The sequence below is a fragment of the Phocoena sinus genome, chromosome 2 (genome assembly GCF_008692025.1).
Source record: "Phocoena sinus isolate mPhoSin1 chromosome 2, mPhoSin1.pri, whole genome shotgun sequence".
Classification (NCBI taxonomy): Eukaryota; Metazoa; Chordata; class Mammalia; order Artiodactyla; family Phocoenidae; genus Phocoena; species Phocoena sinus.
The window spans coordinates 136,982,832-136,997,740 of NC_045764.1; the positions used below are offsets into that span (position 1 = coordinate 136,982,832).

General features: G+C 40.7%; 1 protein-coding gene across 2 annotated transcripts in view; it reads left to right on the forward strand.

Moving 5' to 3' along the window:
• Positions 1–3,843: 3,843 nt before the first annotated feature.
• PPM1A (protein phosphatase, Mg2+/Mn2+ dependent 1A) overlaps positions 3,844–14,909 on the forward strand; it is a 43,487-nt gene continuing 32,421 nt past the window's right edge. For both annotated transcript variants that reach the window (XM_032622714.1, XM_032622713.1), the window contains exon 1: positions 3,844–4,257. The gene's annotated coding sequence lies outside the window, so the exon portion shown is untranslated. The remainder of the gene's footprint in view (positions 4,258–14,909) is intronic.

Genomic DNA, 14,909 nt, shown 5'->3' on the forward strand with positions numbered 1-14,909 from the left:
CAAGCTCTTTCCCACAACAGGCCCTTTGCCCACGCTGATCCTTCTGCCTGTAAAGCTCTCCCCTGATTCTTTGCGAAGCTGGCTCCTCCTTCAGCTTGAAAGCCACCTTCTTAGAAAGGTCTTCTCTGCACACTTGTTTCAAGTCATCCCCCCAGTCTATTTCCTTACTTATTTCCTTCACAGCACTGATCACAACCTGCAGTTTCCTTGTTCATTTGTTTACTTCTTTGTCTATATCTCTCATTATAACATCAGCTCCTCGGGGGCTGGGACGTTGCCCATTGATGTCATTAACTACGCCCAGTATCCAGCACAGTGCCTGGCACATAATAAGCAGCCGTTGAACAGATGAATTTGTCTCACAAGATCCACATCAATGCTGTGGGGCTGTGGCCACCTACAATCTCTTGAGGGAAGATCCTACCCTAAAGGTTATCCAGGGCTTGACCCGTGGTGCTCCCAGTGGCCACATTTCTCTTAGGGCCCAGGAGAAGACACAATGGCAGCACAAGCCTGCTGGCTCCTGTCTGCCCCACCCTGATGGGGCCACCTCAGTGATGTCGTACAGAATAAAATTCTCTAATCCTTTTCATTCTGTGACAGTCCTTTAAACAGCTGTTTTTCATGACCTGATATGGTGGGGTGGGGGATGGAGGAAGGAGGAGGGGGGCGGGGCGGGGGGGCGGTTGGTACATTCCCCGCCAACAAAATTAGTGTAGGGACACTATCTGCTCATATGTATTGCTTCAGGAGAAAGTGGGTAGCAGAAGCTGTAATTTGGACTAGGCTAGGGAAAAGTGAGAAGAGAAAAATGGGGAAAAGAAGAGCAAAGGAGATAAAAAGAGAACAGAAGAAAGGGAGAAGAGTAATAAGGAGAGAAGAGAGGAGAGGAGGACAAAAGAAGAGGATATCTGTGAGGAAAAAACATGAAACAGGTAGTGAAAGAGGAGGGAGGAGGAAGGTAGAGTTGAATGTGTGTTCTGCTTGGCTTTGCGACTCTTGGGTAGTGACTGGCCTCAGTGTGAGTGGATGGATGACTCAGCTGAGAGGGTTCTCAGGTGCTCCCCTGAGGGGCCACTTAAATCACTGAGGTCATTTTGAGAGGCTCAGGCAAGGCTCTTAGGTGACTGTCTTGGATGGATTCACAATAGTAATTTGGTTTTACAAAAAAATACAAACCTCTTTTAAAAAAATAGTGATTGTGGAGGAAAAGAGGAAGGAGTATTGCTGACTGGATTAAGCTTCAGATTCCTCACTTCCTGTCCTCACCCCAAGCCTCGCAATTACTAGGCTAATGGCATATAGTTTAAATTCAGGACTTGAAAACCAATCTTTCAGAAAACCTTCTTCCTCTTTGGTAATTGAAATATAAACAGATTTCCAAAGCAGAGTAGAATAATTTCACAATATACCTGTAAAAATTACTGAAGTACAATTATGGCAATATATTCTCACTGATGTTTTCCAAAAACTTACTATGAACATCTCAAATGTGTGTAGGAGGCCCAAGCAAAGCCTTGTAGTTCAAAAGAGGAGACAACTTTTTTTTTTTTTTTTTTTTTGCGGTACGCGGGCCTCTCACTGTTGTGGCCTCTCCCGTTGCGGAGCACAGGCTCCAGACGCACAGGCTCAGCGGCCATGGCTCATGGGCCCAGCCGCTCCGCGGCATGTGGGATCTTCCTGGATCGGGGCACGAACCCGTGTCCCCTGCATTGGCAGGCGGACTCTCAACCACTGTGCCACCAGGGAAGCCCGGAGAAAACTCTTAACACTCTTTTTTTTTTTTTTCAATGTCTCTTTCCCCTCTTCTAATACTTGTTTTTTGCCCTTAGCATAATATTTTGGGAATATTTAGTATAATATTTAGGGAATATAATATATAGTGTAATAATAAGGAAGGGGATATTATACCAAGCATATTTATTTAGATAATATTAAGATATCTTTGTTCCAAATTTTAAAATGTTAATCTTATAACCCATGAATTTCCTAGTTCGTACCAAAATGTCCATGCAAGCTGTATTCAGAAAAAAGAAATAGGGGGAAGGTGCAGCTTAATTGGTAGGCTGTGGTATACTGTACAGACTCCTTAAAAATATCTTTATGGTCATATTTCCTATTTTTCTACCTCTTCTGCTATAATTGACCCAGATTCTCCTACAAGTGTAGAACAGAGAGAAGAAAGACGTGGAAGCCTAAAGGAAGGAAGCAGAAAGACAGGCAAGACCTTCGAGCTCTTTATGGTCCAAGAGTGACATTGGCTACCCAGGCTCTGCCTTATGAATACGAAAATTTGTTTTCTAAGGGCACTCCAAATAGTGGTTGCCACATGGGCTATTCTATTTCAGAATGGTAATGAGTCTATTAGCATGCTAATCATGCTGCTATTTGTCTGAAATATTAAGGATTCCAATAAGGTAGAGTTTTAAAGATCTTTGATCTAATTTCCTTTTTTTTTTTTTTTGGCAAATGTGGGGAAAAGTAATTAGGAAATATGTCCTCAGATAATACTGGGACCAAATGCATAAATGAACTTTATTTTTACTTTCCATACCTGGAAATGATCCATCTTCATCTTATGCTAAGAAATTCTAACCCCAAAGATATCGGGTAGAGTAATTTTGGGGTTCCTTGAAGAAGTGGCCTGCCAGTGATCATTAGGTGATATTGTTTCATACTGTTGTTAGATCCCAGGCCTAAAAGTGAAAGGAACAGAATCTTCCCAAAAAGACATGTTGAAAAAACTGGAGACAGCTTTTACAGCTTTAAAAGTAGCTAAATGTTTGCTAAATGACAAGAGACAGAATAAATAGGTTGCTTTTGACCTAAGAGTTGGAACAACAAAGTGGCTTTAGGAGATACAAAGTAGCAGTTCTTTTTAAAGTACCTGTCTCTAATAATACAGTGTTTGGTTTTTCTTTGTATATACCAGAGCATCTCTTTAAAACACGGATTTTTCTATTAAACTTCTGTTCCTGCAAATGTGGTGTAGGTCAAATCCATGAACAGGTTAAGTCTCTGGCAAGAGAGGGATAAAGCACCCCAGCCAATAGGAGACCTGGCTGGTGATGTACTGTTCCCCAGTTCTGATTCATTGGCCGCCTAGGGTTTGTCATTCTATCCGCTGCGGCGTCCGCAAACAGCCTGCGTCCGGCGTGGGTCCGGTTTTCCGTAGTCTAGCCAGCTAAACTGGATTTTGGCCGCCTGCACGTGCAGTTTCAATCAGGTTTAGCAGATCTCTAACTTTTAATAGAAGGAGCTGTTACGTTTTTGATTATCTTCCGGATTTTAAAAAATCCTTCGTTCCTTTAACCTCACTGGAGGTCGATGGAAGTCCCCAGAAGCAGAATCACGTGACTGTCTAACAAGTGCAAATAAATACGATGTGAAACCCCATGAGCTACAGACGGAAAACCTGCCAGAAACTCAGAGCATGTGCCTCGTGCGTGTATAGGCTGCATCAGCGTGTGGGTGGGTGGTAGTAGAGTGTGTGGGTTGTTGCCCTTAGGGACGGGAGGTGTGTGCCTGGGGCACCTCCGTTCCGATCCGGGATTCGGATGCTCCCTTCAGCTTGGGCCTGAGGCCGGGGCCGCGAGGCGATTGCGGCGAGAGAAGCCGGGTAGGACAGTGACGTCATCTGCGTCCGCCCCTCCCCCGCTCGCCTGCCCGCGCTGCAGTTCCGGCCCAACGACATCCGGGTCTCTCCAGCTGCTCCACCGCGCCGCGGCTGTAGTTGGGGCCGAGCCGGCGGGGCGGGGCGGGGCGGGGCGGGCGGAGGCGTGGGGGAGGGGCAGCACAGCGCCGACGTGAGCGCGCCTGCGCGGGGACGCGCTCGAGGCGGCGGCGGCGGCGGCGCTAAGGGCGGGAGCGCGCGCGGGAGCGAGGGAGCTGTGGTCTCTGAGCCGGCCCGGCCCGCAGCTTCGGGTGCTCGGGCGGCTGCAGCTCGGGAACTGGTGGCTGGGGAGGGGGGGTGGGGGGCGCCAGGCAGGTGGGGCGCGAAAGCTATGAATCTTCGGCTCTTCCTCGTCCTCCGGGACCCGCTCTCCGCCTCCCGCTCCAACGCCCGGATGATCTGAGCCGCGAGGGCGCCGAGAGCCGGGGTCCCGGACGCAGCCCGGCTCCTCCCCTCCTCCGCCCCCTCCCCGGTCTGACCTGGACGGCCGCCGCCGCGGTGACCCTCTTCCCGCCCCCTCCCCGGCTGCCGTCGCCGCCGCCGCCTCGGCGGACCAGGGACCTGCCCGCCCTCTGCTGCTCCGGGTAAGCGCGACGCTCGGGCCGAGGGCGGGCGGGCGGCGCGGGCCTGCGCGGCGGCGACCAGGCCTGGGGCCTGTAAACAAGCCGGGCGTCTGCCCGGGCGCTCCCGGGAGGAGACGCGACAACTCCACCCCCTGGCCCGGCCTCCTCCCCGGAGCCGGGCGTCGGGCGGCGAGGGGTTAACGCTCCGCGAGGGAGGCGGCGGGGAGGCGGGGGCGGGGTGTTTGTGGCGGCGGCGGCGCGGGGAGGGGGCGCGACCCTCCGGCCGCTGAGGCCGGGCGGGGTGTTTGTGACGGCGGCGCGGGCGAGGGCCGCGGACCGGCCTGTCCCGAGAGCGGCCGGCGGAACTTTCCCCAAGCGGGGAGGGGGCGTCCGGCACCCGCACCCGCCCGGCCACCCTGGGCTCCAACCCCTGGAGAGAGGCCGGGAGAAAGAAGCGGGGAGGCCTCCTTTGGACCGGACTTGGCCTCGAAACACTGAATTCTGGAGAATTAGCTTCAGGTTTTATAGGGGGCGGAGCTGAGCGTGAGGCTCTTTCAGAACTCGGCAGTGATGCGTCCAATTCATTCATTATTAAGGCATCGAACGAATCCACCGAAGTAAATCGAACTGATTTCTTCTGTTTTTAACCGTGTAAATTGTGTGGGTAAAAGTTGTTGATGTTAAGAGTTTGGTTGAGATGTGGTTCTGTTCAGCGTGTACATTTTAAATATTTTCTTGAAGGACAGCTGGCTGTGGAGCGCCTCTACCAACCGCAGTTTTAGATACGTTTTGAAAATTTCATCACCGGAGGTATTTCTTTTTTCTCAAGCACCGCATGGTACTTAAAAATCCACAAAGGTCATACTTCAGTTGTCCAGGCCAAGAAATCTGTTCGCCTCCCCGCCCCTAACCCTAAATTTTCTGCTAATTGGAGTAATGAGCCGAATGCATTTTAAGAAGTGATTGGAAGACCATGGGAGGTGTGAAAATCTATGGGAGGTAGTTATTATTTTCCCGGAGTAAATAATTTTGACATTACTGAAGGAAGTTAGGAATTAAAAAAAAAATTGTTCTGAGGAAAAAGGTTTAATCTTTTCAAATTTGCACACTGGAATTTTAAACACAATCACTTTTTAGGTGCACAGAGCTCTGAAGAGTCAGAGGGCTTATTTATTTTAACAGTGCTCTTCTGAGCCTTAGGGGTTACAGAGCTCTCAGGAGTCCAGCAGGGCTTGCTCCCCAACTGCTCTTTAACTCGAACAACCTCACTTTTATATTTTTATCTTTTTACATATTGGGCCTTTTCCAGAGTGTAGTTCTGTAACTCTGCAGATTAGGAAACTGACTAGGGCAATAGTGACCCACGCCTCTGCCTTTTTTATAAATATAGATGTTCCCTTTATTGATTTAATGTTTCTTTTGCCAATAAATAATTTGAAGCCCAAAATAACATTCCTTGTTTGATGTTTTAGTTCTGTTCCTATGTGTAACTCACATATATCTGTTTAAACATTCAGTCATACAAGGCTGATTACTTTTAACCTGCAAGTTATAGCAATACCACATGAAACTATAATGAGCTAGGCATGGAAGTTAAGACATTTTTGATTAGATATCACTAAATATTTTTCACATCAGTGAAGTAATTATATTATGGGAGAGGTATATTAAGACTGGTAAAGTTTGGCTAGCTACCTCAGTATATATTTGAGAAATAAAATGGTTGAATGATTGAGTCATCAAAAATTCTTTTTATGTGGTGTGTGTGTGTATTTTAACATATAATATAAAAGTGGTTTATATTTTAGTTTGAAGAGCAAAAGTGATGCCCATAATTACAATGTAAACTGTTGAAGGGAACACTGCACTAGGAGACAGTAATTGTTTGGTCATGACTGTGCTCCAAAATAATCAGCAAAGCCAAAGGGGTAGATTATATTATCAAATGTACTGTCCAGTTGTTATATTTTTTTATTCTCAATATTGTCTATTTAATATGCTTTGACTAAATGCCTGCTATGTGCCAGGCACTTAGATGTTTCAGCATTCTGAAGCTGATTTTCTTTCTGGGTTGTCTCTTATTTAAAAGAACTTAAAGTTGTTGATTGTTGTTTAGGAAAGATATTCCTGTAGGTAGCTTTTATTGATTTTTCTGTTGGGATTGAGAAGTCTACAAAAACTCTTGGGAGGAAGGCAGATGGAGATTCCACAAGAGACAAAGGGTGGTTGAGACTACAGGTTTGAACAAGCACATGACCCTTGGTAATTTTATGTGGAGGGCATTTTAAGAACACATTGTTAAGGTTTTTCTGTCAGTTCAAGCTGAGTCTTGCTTATCTTGACTTGTTAAGAAACCTTCATTTGAAAATTTGTTCTCTAATACCCAATTTTCTTCAAAGAAATTAATAGTACATCGTATTGTCACATGGTAAATATTGCTAAGCAGTTAGTAAAAACCTACAGTCTTTGAATTTGTTCCCCTAACACCTAGACTATTTATTATAATAGCTAATAGCATGTGTAGCTGATTCTGGTTTAGCTGTAAATGCTTATTTATTTAAAAATTTAAGACTAAAGACTGACATATGTCCATAGGGAGCTTGTTATCCCTGAAATGCTCATGCATGAGAGCTGGATTAATTTCTTAAGATGTGAGGTTGTGATCATGTAGAAACAACTAATTATAAGATGATAATTTCGATGATCCCCTGAATGACTGACTCTTGTCTGGGCATCTGACTCTGAGTGGTACTCCTGACTACTTTCCATCCTTAATCAAATCAGAGGAAGGAGGCAGCCCTGTAAGAAAATCAGCGCAAGTGGTGTCCTGTAAGTTAAACAAGATAAAACAAGGTATGGCCCTGTGAAATATTATGGACCTTGGGGGACGGGAAAGGTGTTGTGAGGCAACTAGGTAAAACTCTGTGCCTTCCTGTACCCTGGGTAGTAACTTTATGCCAGAATATGTTCTGTCTTCCATCTCATATTACGTTGGTGACAAATTTTTAAAATTGAGTTGCTTCATTTATTATTTCACTATTACCCAGGAAATTCTCTGAATTTCCACCTGGGATTATTAACTACTCTTATATGAAAGTAGCTTGGGTTCAATGATATCAAGATCAAAAGCTTGATTACCTCTATTTTTTCTTCTTTTGTTTTTTCCAGTGTCTAATGTGCTCCGTATTACACAAGTAACAATTTTATATTTTATTGAGTCTCCAGAATATATTTCTTGATGATTTTGACCTTTATATGTCCTAGATATCTGTGTACTACCTAGATAAGCTCTTTACCTAGCTTTTCTTTTGCTGAGGCAGGTAGGAGGAGCTAGAGAAAGTAATTAAGAGAGGGGAGCTTATGTATACCTTTATCTAAAATGTAATAGACTTTAGAATTTTTCTGAGAAACTGAGGGAAAGGTACTGGATGTTAATGTGTGTTAATAGATTGTTGGTACTGTGTTTATAAAATTAGAGATGTTTTAAACATTCCTTGAGTAAATGTGATAAAGAAGGGAGTTTGAGTTTTTAATATAATTCTTAACATGTTTATCTGGATCCCATTGACTTAGTTTATGTAGTATTCGTGTTTAGGATCTGGATTGAAAGTCACTAGATTTTTTTGTGGTTGATATGATTTGAATTAAAATCCTATGAAACTAAACTTCTTCTAGATACAAAAGAAAGTGAATAATAAAAGCCATAATTTATTGAAAATAAAGCATCAGCCTTTAATTTTCACCACAACCTTCTAAAGCATATGATGTTATCTCTGTGTTACAGATGAAGAAATGTAGGCTTAGAGAGTCTAAGTAATGTGCCAGAATCAGAGCTGTAAATACAGAATTATTTTCAGAATACTCTTGAGTAGACTTTTCCCAATTAGATTGTTGTTCCTAGGAATCAAAATTTGAAAAGCTGAATGTTACACTTCTGATACAGATTCCTAGAATTAAAAGGGACCTTACAAATTTATGTAGTTAAGTCTTCCAGTGCAAGATTCCCTTCTAAAACATTCAGTAAAGATTTAAGAAGTTAAAATCATTTTCTCATTCCCAAAGTTTCAGAAGTCAACAGAGATAAACAGTTTTATATGTTTGACCATCATTGTTCAGATCGAGAAATGGAATCAATATTAATTCTCAAATGGTTGATGTCTGTATTGAAGGACTTAGGGAAATGTTTCTGAGTGTGTACAGTCAGTGGAACCACATTGTAGGCTCCAGAGAACATGATAAAACTTCCTAGTGGGGTGATCTTGGGCAAGCTACTTGATTTTTCTAAGCCTCAGTTTTCTTTATCTGTCAAATGGAAAAGCCTTTCTCATTAGGTAATCTTGAATATTAAATGAGATAATCATGTAAAGCACTTGACGTATTTTCTACTGTAAAGAAATACCAAATAAATGGTAGCTGCTATTATTGAGTATATGAAATCTTGAAATACTTAGGGGAATAGAAACTTAGTGAGTATGAGAGGGTTGTCTTTCAGTATAGTTTTAGCAGTGAGCCTGGAAGACAAACTATAAGTCTTTGGATTGAGTAGAGACTTCAGAAAGGTGCTAAAGGTTGTGGGCATATAGAACTTGTATATGAGTAGACTAAAAGTTAAGAGGTAATGGAAAAGAAAATTGAGTATGAGTAGATTTATTTGACTGTACGAAGCTGGAGAGAAGTCATTAGGTTAATGATTAGGTGGGAGTTGATGGTTAAATAGAGGATAAAGAGTAAGTAATAAAGCAAAGGTGAATGTTCAGACAAGAATGATCAGTAAATGAGGAAGGACACAGGTTGGTGTTTTGAAGAGGGGTTGCGGTTCATGATTACAAATGATCAAGAAGATATTGCTACAGAAAAGATGCAAAAGAGAGTAAGAAAAATAACTTATTCTAATTAACTCAGTTCTTGTGAAACAAAAAAAGAAAATTTCATGATTAGAAATGGTCAAGAAGATATTGCTGCAGAAAAGATACAAAAGAGAGTAAGAAAAATAAATTATTCTAATTAACTCAGTTCTTCTTGTGAAACAAATAAAGAAAATAGGGAGTCTTCATGAAAGGCATTAAGGCTTTGTATGTGGGTCCTGGGTTATATAAGGTTAAAAAATTGTACTGGAACATTTCAGGTTGTACTACCTCATACCCAAACCATGCTTTAACACTCCAACTGTTGTTTTCTACTAGCATCTTGTACTGCATCTCCCTCCTCCATCACATTATTTCTCTGCTCAATATGTTGAGTGACTCCCTTTTGCCTCTAGAATAAAGCTTAGAATTCTTGGTTTGGCTTTGACACTTTCCATGATTGGACCTCAGGACTGATCTATTTTCAACCAAACTGGTCCTCTTGCCATCTCTGGAGCACACCCTGAACTTTTCTCTCTCTCAGTGGGTCTTTGCTCGTGCTAATTGATGGTTCAGAATTCTTGTCCCTCCTTCTCCAGCTTTTGTTTTCTTTTTTTATCAAAGCTCATTTCTATTATTTTCTCCCCCACAAAACCTTTCCTGATCACCAGAGTGTTTCATTTCTGTTCTCTCTGTACTTCTACAGCATTATGATTGTATTATTTGTATGGCTTTAATCATATACTTTACTGTTTATGTTTTAAGTATAATTGTGTGTTCAATTTAATTATAAAATTCAGAAGGGGAAAATGCAATAACTACTGTACCCAAAGCCTGGCACAGTGCCTGTAGATAGTGGACATTCAGATATTTTGTAAGTATTAGGCAAAATCTACCTGAGAATGGGAGTGATTGCTATAGCAGGTGGCGGAAGAAGTTAAAAGCTTTCTGGTGGCAGGTATTTCTGACTCTCTTCTTATATATTATTTTGGCTGAACCTGAATTTTTTTTTGGCCGCACCACTTGACTTGCAGGGTGCTAGTTCCCTCACGAGGGATTGAACCCGGGCCATGGCAGTGAACGCACTGAGTCTTAACCACTGGACTGCCAGGGAACTCCCCTGAACCTAGATTTTAAGTGTGAAGATTATACAAATCAGAAGAGTGGCCGTTATTATGTTGGCTGATTTCGGACCTAAGTATTTCATTTTAACTTCTTATGTTTTGGCTGTGAGGGTTAACAGGACATTCATGACCATCATGCATCTCTTTCCAGAGTTATATTTGCAAATATTATGAAGTAGGCATCCTTTTAACAGAAAGGAATTGCGGAATCACAGTAACTAGACAATGTATTGGTTAAAAAACGGAGGTAACTATCAACTTTCTTAAAAAAATTTTTTTACAGAGCAGATTTTTATTATTTATCTTATACATATTACTGTATATATGTCAATCCCAATCTCCCAATTCATCCCACCCCCCACCCCCCTCACACTTTCCCCCCTTGGTGTCCATATGTTTGTTCTCTACATGTGTCTCTATTTCTGCCCTGCAAACCAGTTCATCTATATCATTTTTCTAGATTCCACATATATGCATTAATATACGATATTTGTTTTTCTCTTTCTGACTTATTTCACTCTGTATGACAGTCTCTAGGTCCATCCACGTCTCTACAAATGACCCTATTTCGTTCCTTTTTATGGCTGAGTAATATTCCATTGTATATATGTACCACATCTTCTTTATCCATTCGTTTGTTGATGGGCATTTAGGTTGCTTCCATGACCTGGCTATTGTAAATAGTGCTGCAGTGAACATTGGGGTGCATGCGTCTTTTTAAATTATGGTTTTCTCTGGGTATATGCCCAGTAGTGGTATTGCTGGGTCATATGGTAGTTCTATTTTTAGTTTTTTAAGGAACCTCCATACAGTTCTCCATAGTGGCTGTATCAGTTTACATTCCCACCAACAGTGCAAGAGGGTTCCCTTTTCTCCAAACCCTCTCCAGCATTTGTTTGTAGATTTTCTGATGCCCATTCTAACCGTTGTGAGGTGTACCTCATTGTAGTTTTTGTTTTTGTTTTTGTTTTTGTTTTTCAGTACATGGGCCTCTCAGTGTTGTGGCCTCTCCCGTTGTGGAGCACAGGCTCCAGACGCGCAGGCCTACCGGCCACGGCTCACGGGCCCAGCCGCTCGGCGGCTTGTGGGATCTTCCCGGACTGGGGCACGAACCCGCGTTCCCTGCATTGGCAGGCGGACTCTCAACCACTGTGCCACCAGGGAAGCCCCCTCATTGTAGTTTTGATTTGCATTTCTCTAATAATTAGTGATGTTGAGCAGCTTTTCATGTGCCTCTTGGCCATCTGTATGTCTTCTTTGGAGAAATGTCTATTTAGGTCTTCTGCCCATTTTTTTATTGGGTTGTTTGTTTTTTTAATATTGAGCAGCATGAACTGTTTATATATTTTGGAGATTAATCCTTTGTCCTGTTGCTTCATATGCAAATATTTTCTCCCATTCTGAGGGCTGTAGTTTTGTCTTGTTTATAGTTTCCTTTGCTGTGCAAAAGATTTTAAGTTTCACTAGGTCCCATTTGTTTATTTCTGTTTTTATTTCCATTACTGTAGGAGGTGGGTCAAAAAAGATCTTGCTGTGATTCATGTCAAAGAGTGTTCTTCCTATGGTTTCCTCAAAGAGTTTTATAGTGTCTGGTCTTACATTTAGGTCTTTAATCCATTTTGAGTTTATTTTTGGGTATGGTGTTAGGGAGTGTTCTAATTTCATTCTTTTACATGTAGCTATCCAGTTTTCCCAGCACTCTTATTGAAGAGAATGTCTTTTCTCCATTGTATATCCTTGCCATATTTCTCATAGATTAGTTGACCATAGGTGCATGGGTTTATTTCTGGGCTTTCTGTCCTGTTCCACTGATCTATATTTCTGGGGTTTTTTTGCCAGTACCATATTGTCTTGATTACTGTAGCTTTGTAGTATGGTCTGAAGTCAGGGAGTCTGATTCCTCCATCTCCTTTTTTTTCCCTCAAGATCGCTTTGGCTACTATCAACTTTTAATTTGAGTCAAACAAATGTCTGATATATGAATAGTCTGTTTTCATATAAATCTCTAAGCTAAACTTTAAACCATATCAAATTGTTATGCTATTTCTAGTATTTAGAAAATGCATAGTAAAATTTCCTTTATTGAATTTTTTGAATGGATAATTTTATATAGGCTGTCTGTGGCTGCTTAGATCCATTTATTGGAGTATGATACTAATGAGACCAGAATCATGAATTTGATTCTTTGTGTGGCTCTTAACTTTTTCTAGCCTTAACATTAGCTAGTAACAACGATAACTGACATTATTGACCACTTATATGCCAGGCATTATCATAGAAATTTTCAAGTACTAGCTCATTAAATCTTTATATCTATCTGTATGAGATAGATACTACTATTACTTGTATCTTAAAAGATCGGGAAATTAAGACAGAGGTTAATTTTCACAGCTAGTAACAGAAGCCAAACACATGTCCTTGGACTTTTCAAATAATTATATATGTGGGTCACTGCAGTTTCATTGCTACTGCTATAAGTAACTCTTCTGGCGATTGTAATGGGGTAGACAATCTTTGTATATGAAGGGTATGGCTACAGTTCCATTGTACCCAGAGAGTGAATCTTGTGATTGAGCTGCAATCTGAGGTGGAAGTATACATAAAGTTGAAAAGTACAGTATCACATGTCATGTCAGCTCCCTTTAGAACTTTTCACCAAGAAGAACCATTACATTTTTTAATATAAAAAGCACGTAAGTTAAAGCTATAATACAACTAGTACTATAAACCATACACAATTTTGTCTTATTTTATTCATGTTCACTTTTATGACTCCCACTGACATAAATGATTTCATCAGTCCTTCATTCAAATGAAATTCTTAGTGAGTTTAGGAAGATAGTCTTAAATACAAGCTAATTGGTCTCACAATAGAGATTATACTGTAAATGGAACATTTCAATATTAAGATTTATTAAAAGTAAATTCCTTGAAAGCAGGGACCAGGTTTCATTTATTTTAAATAAGTGCTCAATATATGATTGTTTAATCTTTGTAGTCTCCCTGCTCATTTTCTGATAAACACATGACAAAGAAAATCGAATGTGAGCCAGAAATACAGCATACTATGAGAGAGCATAGGTCACAGATAATCTAGTTTAAATTTAGGCTGGTGCTTTGTATTCATCTGTGATATGACTGTCTCAGGAAGGGGTGTAGATAAACACGTTGTTTGGTTGGTTGGTTGTTTTGTTTTGAGTCCTGCTGTATGTGGCTTAATTATTTTATTTAAAAATATGCTATTCAGGAACTGTTGTACTGCTTCAGAGAATAAGAACATAATTCATTACCAACTTTGAATGTATTGACTTCTTAGCCCTGCTCCTTGTCTTTAGTATGAGTGGTAGAAAATTGTGTCATATTTCATATTATGTCTATAGGAGATATGCAGTTTGCTTACTTTGTTACCAAAATTTAGTAATGAAAATGTTAACGATAAGGATAAGCAAGGAGTGGCTATATATATATATTTTGTTTTACAAACAGAATTGCAAAACTTACCAGACTTTAGAAAAACATTTTTGCAATATTCCATCATACTTCAGAATATAAATAGGTAGTAAACAAAATTTTCACTTTTCATAAAGCAGTAGAATATCATCCTTGTTTGGATGTCAAGGGGCTGATCTTAGAATTGGCAGCTTTTGTGGTCAACTCACAGTTTAACCCTACGTTACTCCATATCTGTCTTCATTTTCTCTCTATAAATGCTTCCTGATACTACAAGCAAGTACTTTAACAACTAGTCAACCATCTAGAGTGATCTTGTAGTGGTTTGCTACAGTCAGTAGAATCAGGAGCTCCTTAAGTGCAAATGGGATTGTTCATTTTATACAGTAAAACTCCCAGACTAAATTTAAGATATTTTTGTCTAAAATACATTGAAAGTAGATTCCTAGCTCCCAGTAATTACTCCTTTGCATTTAAATTACCTTATACTTTGCTTCTTACATAGAAAAGACTTTTTAAAAAATGTACCCATTCATGAATGTTAAATGAATGAGCAGATGAATAAGTAAATAGCCCAGGGAAAGAGAATGTATAGGCTGTAACTTCTAGTCAAAACTACATCTTTTCTCTTTTCTCCCCTTCAACATATCTCATGTGGCATTTTTCAGTAATGAATATGTATCTAATGATGTTGAGAAACTTTTAAAAGTCATTAATGAACAGTAATCTGAAAATCAAGTTTTTGACTGGTAACCTGCAGCTTTGCAGGGTCTGATATTTTAATATTAGAAATCAATTGTGTTCTGTAGAGATTTTAAAAAATTAGAACTATGTATTCTATAGAATAACAAAGTGGAAATGGTAGGATACAATTCAACTTCTATGGGAATACCTTTTCCTGGGTAGAAAACAATTCCTAACTCTGTTGACAAGGGAGAAGTCATGATGATGTCCCATATATTAATCAAGTGTCACTATGTACTAGGTACTTATGAACAGAAGAGACATGATTCCTTCCCCCATGGATCTTAAAATCTAAAGATTCACAGGGCCTTCTGTGCTATGATAAGAGAAACACAGCATTCTGTGAGCTCATGACTAATGGTAGATCTACTTCCCGAGACAGAGAAGTGGTAGGGAGTTGAGAAATTTATTTTAGGCCACGTCATTTGAGGTATGGCTAATCAAGTATAGGAGGTGGTTGGATATATATATAGAGAGAAAGAATTTTCACTTTCAGAAAAACCCTTTTTTC